This window comes from Ictidomys tridecemlineatus, chromosome 2 (assembly GCF_052094955.1).
Source record: "Ictidomys tridecemlineatus isolate mIctTri1 chromosome 2, mIctTri1.hap1, whole genome shotgun sequence".
NCBI lineage: Eukaryota > Metazoa > Chordata > Mammalia > Rodentia > Sciuridae > Ictidomys > Ictidomys tridecemlineatus.
In genome coordinates this window covers 18,388,839-18,394,985 of record NC_135478.1, presented here as the reverse complement: position 1 = coordinate 18,394,985, position 6,147 = coordinate 18,388,839, and positions in this window count along the sequence as shown.

Below are 6,147 nucleotides of genomic sequence, written 5' to 3'. Positions count from 1 at the left end.
GCCATGGCATTCGCTGTCTGCATTTCAGTTAGACAAATGGGGTAAGGTGTTAGGAATTTATCACCAATGGAAAGAACACAGCGTGAGCTGAAGCCTTTGAGGTCTGCTTCCAGAGCTCCTGGCATGAGTACCTCCTCTCAACCAGCAAGGTCCACCCAGTGGATGGAAGCAGCTGGATTTGAGTTTCATGTGGAAGCTGCTGTCCTGTTGAGAACACAGCTGAGTTTTCATGTTTTGTTTTTCCAGTGAATGTCTCTATAGATACCAAGACACTCTGCTCCCAAAAGGGCAGAAATCAGCCTCCTCCCTCCTCCCTGCCCCAAGGAAACTTGGGCACTGGTGGTCCATAGTTGAAGCTCAAATTTGAATGAAGTTCAGAGGCCTTGGTTTTGAGGGTTGATACCAATGGGTCATTTTGAGGTGCAGAAATGAGAATGAGTACTTGTTATTGTGATACTCTGCTCAGCTGCATTTTCCTTCAGACAGAAGAGGCTTTGCCAGGCCAGGGGAATGACCAGCAGCTCTCAGCTTCCCTGCAGGTTGGCCCCCAGCAGTCACAGTGTGGACAAAGGAGAGGAGCAGATGGTAGCATCCTCGCTAACCATCCTGTGCCTTTTCTCAAAGCCACCCTGCAGATAGGACGAGTGCATCTCGAATGAAATGTCAGAGGAGAAGTTGTCTCTAGGAGAGGCATTTGCTGGAAAGGTTTGTTTATTGTAGCTGTTAGAGAATAAGAGATGAGAAAATTGAAGGCAGAGACTATCAGAGACTTAGAAAAGTACCATCCTGGAGAGGCACAGCCTTAGCTGTCTCTGATGGCCTTTACTAACCTTTCAGGGAGAAGGCCACTGAAGTCAGCCCAAATCAGGTGGGCACAGGGAATGCAGTGTTGTGCAGTACTCAGATTGGTTTTATTGTTCCTGTGATTCCTGGGACTCCCACATCATAGCAACTCAAGACGGCAAATCACATGGATTTATACTATTAATGGTAATTTGCATTTGGCTCAGTAAAGGCCATGGTCTCACATTCAGACTACCAGTACAGCATAAATTATACTATACCAGATGTTTTAGAAACAAGCTGCAGTGTGAATAAGACTTAAAAATGCCCATGCCCTTTGACCTAGTCATTCCACTTCTGAGAATGTAACCAAAGTAAATAACTGAGAACACAAGGGGAACAAAAACATTACATTTAGAGGAATTCATTGCAGTATTATTTATATCCTTAAATAGTGACCATAGAGTAAATGGCTGTTGAGAAAGTGTCTGGTTGTTAAGTGACCTCAGTGTTCCCCATACACCTTTTACTTCCTATTCAGCTTCTGATGTCACTGGCAGGAGTCTACTCAGCATCTTAGAATCCAGACTTGGGGACTCTGCCTCCCAAGACCATTCACAAGTAGTGGGAGAGGAGGTGATAGAGGGCTATTTGGTCATGGGGGAGCCATTCTGGAAGATTCTCTTCAAACTGTGCTGGTGTGATCATGCCTCAGGTGCTCATGACACTTGGGATCAACTCTTGTCCTTCCCCTGTCACTTCCCCATGACATTCCGTGGAGCCACCTCCCAATAACCATAGATCGTAAGTCCTTATCCTAGGTTTTGGTTGTCCTAGGCCAAGCAGTAGCACTAGCAGTGCTCCTGGAAAGCAAATCCTCCAAGTGGAACTTAGCAGATTGCAGCAAAGGTCTGTGGGTGGTAGTAATTGGGAGGTGATAACCCAGGGCCTTCCCCTAACATCATCAGGACTCACCTGTGCCGAGTTAAGATGTATAGGAGGAGATGGGGTTATGTGAAAGCTCCACAACAGGGTAGTATGGAATCATGGCAGTGGTAATTGCTGACTAAGGTGGCTGACTTCTATTATCTGCCATGGAAAGCCTTTTAAAACTGGCAGGCCCATCACCCAGCTGTCAGCTTATGGCACGCTATAAAAACCAGAAGGCCTTGTGGCACAATGTAGGGACTGATCTGCAGCTGCAAGATAGAGTACCCTGAAGTTCAGTTCCAAGATTTGCTCATGACTGCATAGGAGACTGCAGGTATATCCTTAGCAGGTTTCCTTTGCCAAAATCAAGGGCTTGAAATATATCAGGAAAATTGAGGTGGGAGGGGATCTTGAGAGTATTGGACCAAGGCTGTGACTGGAAGTGGGATTTAATATCCTGGCAAAGATGTCAAAGTTTCTCCCTGGAAGTGTGGATCTGGTGATCTCCAGAGAAAATGAGGAGTAGACACCAGCACTTGGGAGAGGTCCTGCATCCTTGAGAAGGTCAATAGTATCCATCATCTGTAAGGTGATAGCAGGAAATGTTACCATGGACCCTTATTACTGGGTTAATAGGATTTGAGAAGAGCAGGGGAAAGGTGGCAGCTCTCAGCCATCAGAGGTGAACTGAATATTAATTTCTGAGCCGTGATAGCAAGGCCAGAGTGGTGGTAAGGATGCCACTGCAGGGATTTGTGACAATGGCTAATAGATCATGTGTTCCCAGGAGTAAGACAGCCAATCAGGATCTTACTCTGTGGAGAGAGAAAGGTTGAAGCATAAAAGTCTAGGTCAGCTACCAGGATGGGAAATTCCATTCCTACATCAGTTTCCACATCTGCCAGTTTGCAGACCAAAGTCTATTGAAGAGAAGTTGGTCCCTTTAAGCAAGAATCCTGTGATGCCACCATATGTTCCCACAATAGGTAATTGCTGATTTGGAATAACTGAGCATGAGCATTGGAGAGAGGTGCTTTAAAGACTTTTGGATGTGGGTTCTGACTTGATGCCCATGTTAGGGAACCTGAAATGCTACAAAGTTCCTCTAGTTAAAAGGGATGAGGAATGGGGACTAGGAAATGATTGGAGATCTGGCACAGGTCTGGCCCACTATGGGTTCAGTGGTTTTGGGGATTATTTCTCTGTCCCCAGATGTATACATGGAATAGATGAGGTAATTGGGATATAATAAGAATCACAGTGGTAAGAAGGGTCAAAGATTGGAAACTGTTTCCCTTTCACACTTGAGGAAGTAAATCAGAAACCATACTGGCTCTTGGGAGGAATTGCAGATTAGCTCCAATATCAGAGACTTAAAGGATGCAATGGTATTTGTCCCTAACTCATCACCGTTGAACATATCTCAGAGCTCTGTAAAAACCCAGATGGATTGTGGTGAGTGATGGAGGGCCACTATAAACATACAAAGTAGCCCCAGTTTCAGCTCCTGTGCCAGATGAAATATTTTGAGACAAATCAACACCGCCTCTGGCACTTCATATGTGGCTGTAGATTAGGCAAATACTGAATTCCTATCAACAAGAATCAAAAGCAGATCTCTTAAATGGAAGGACAGCAAAATGTGTTTGTAGCTTTGTCTTTGGTGTGTGTAAATCACCAGTTTTATGCCTCAGTGTATTCTGCAAGGCCATCTTGCTGATCTCTTTATATTGATGGAATGCTTATTGGATCTGGTGCATAAGAAGTCCTAGTAAATTACATGTGTGCAGTAATGTTTTTAGAATCCAATGGTGTAGGGTATTCTGAAACATCCCTGTACATTAGAAAGCATTTTGAACCTCACACCCACTCCCATCTTTACGCCCTCTACTATGAAAGAAGTACAGCATTTATTGGACTTTGAAATTTGGGGGCCAAAAATTCTACACTTGAGAGCATTGTTACAACCCACTTGTCAAGTAACTCACAAAGCTACCATTTGTGAATAGGAGCCCAAAACAAGACGGGGCTCTGAGGCCCAACCAGTTTGCAATACAGGATTCTCTCTTGTTCCATATGATGGAAATTCCCATGGAGCTAGGGCTGTTGAGGTGGATAGGGGAGCTGTGTAGTTTCTGGCAAGCTCAAGAGGAAAGGCACAGCACAGCCCCTAGGATTCCAGAGCAAGGCCAGGAACTGTCTGAAGATGGGATTTTGGAACTATTCACCTCCAGGTGAGTTTGAAAAGCAGATCCTGGCTTGCCGCTGTGCCCAATGAGAGTCAGTTCCTGACCCTGGGTCCTCAAGTGATGGATGAGCTGCCCATCATAAGTTAGTTATGGTCAGACCCACCAGATCACAAGATTGGGGGTTCAGCAACAGTCCATGCAAGATGGAAGTGCTCATCCAGGATTAGGCCTGAGCAGTTTAGGTATAAGCAAGGACAAAAATAGGTAAGCCAGTTTCCTCTGTCACCTACCTCTGTTCATAATGCCTGTCATCCACATCTATCACATCTGTGGCCCCATGGGGAAGAGTTGCTGCAACCAGCTGCTGGGAGAAGAAAACACTCCAGTCAGATTTGTAGGTGAGTTGGTTCTGTATATTGACGCAAGCCACACAGGGGCCGCTGTTGCAATACAGAGCCACCCAGAGGTGGACCCCCAGGACAGCAGTGGAGGAGCTGAGCATTAGGACACTCACTCGAGGGTTCAGTTCACATGAAAGGATGAACTGCATATGGATTCCTGGATGGGAGGGATTTGTTGGCTAGTTAAACAAAGATCCAAAAGGAGTAGGATGGGATCTGAGATTTGTGCATGGGCTGGGGAATCGGCCAAAGAGTGTAGAGCTTTGGGGCCCATGTTACTGCTGCTCCTCCACAAGCTGGTGACTTCTGGTTCTGAGTAGGACTTATATGTCTTGGCACCACCAGCCATGCTGCCACAACTCTAATGGCTAGACACGGTTCAAAAATCCCATCTTCAGGCTGGGGTTGTAACTCAGTGATAGAGCACTTGCCTAGCATGTGTGAAGCCCTGGGTCCAATGATCCTCAGTACCACATACAAATAAGTAAATAGAAAAGAACAAAGATCCATTGACGACAACAATAAAAAATTTTTTTTTTAAAATCCCACTTTCAGACACCTAGAGATCTTGAATCAAAAAGGGTGGCATGGCCTAAATTTCCAGAGGAGGGACTTTCTGAAGTGAGCAGTCTCTAACTTGCCATCTTCCCTGCGGGTATTTGCAGATTCTGGTTGTGGGTTAAGGATTAGGCTTGGTACACACAGGGGGACTCTTTAGGGGAAAAGAGAAATGAGCAAAACTTATGTCAAGGCCATGCAGAGGTAGTGTGATCATTTAGAAACTTCAGAATCTGTAAACACAAAGCTGAACTTACTTTTCCTGAAACTGAAGGCCAGCAGGGAGGCCAGGGGATGTCAAGGTTGGTAGAAATCCCCAGTAGCATCCTCTAGGGCCGATCAGGTTTGGTTTCTTGGGTGAGTTATTATTGCCAAGACATCAATAAATACAAAACTGGGCTGATCGTGCCCCTTATTTTTCTGGAAGTCATAACTCAGGTGATCTCCTCTTTTTCCCCTGGAAAGAGGCCATCTTGCGCCCTGACACACTGGGGTAGTGTGGCTGCCCAGACTTGTCCTCCTCCCCACGATTTTACAGGTTGCCTAACTCTCCACATGTGACTTCACTGTGCACCTTAAAAGGACCCCGAAGGTAATAGGGAAGAGATTATCACCCTATTTTTTAGAAGAGGAGTTGGGTCTCGAATAACATGCCCAAAGGACACAAGTGCTTGGTGTCTTGCCAGATTTGGAACTCAAGACCCCCAGCTCTGTTTCCACAGCCATACCATTCATACTCAACAAGGAGTATGAATGAACCCCATGAGAGCCAAGACCTGCTGGGTGGTGTATTGCTGTCCCTAAGCCTTGCCTAACGTGGGGCCTGGCATGCAGGGCCAGAGCTGCTGTCACAAAAAACCAGGCCAACAACATTTGAACAGATAGATGACTTTCCTGATGAAGGTCATCAAGGCCAAGGTTACAGCCATTTTAAGTGCTGAGACCATCCTTTGCAATATTCTTGGAGATCTACACCCTGGATGCTGTGGCCTTTGAAGAGGGCGTGGAAAACCCTCTGCCTTTGTGAGCTGGACCTCTAGTTTCTGTTGACCCAGGGCCAGTGGAGCTGAAAGGAAACATCTGTGCAGAGAGAGGGTCTGGCGTGGGGACCGGCTCCATGCTGGGCCAGTGTTCGAATTGTTTGGGCTAATGTGGGTGGAGCGCCCGGAGCTTGTTTTATGTAACTCAGACCTCCAACAGCTCTTTGGAAGGGGGAGAAAAGGAAGGGAGAAGAAAACACTTGGAAACTGAAATGTACCTTTAGAGCCCTCTTCCTCTGATTTTTC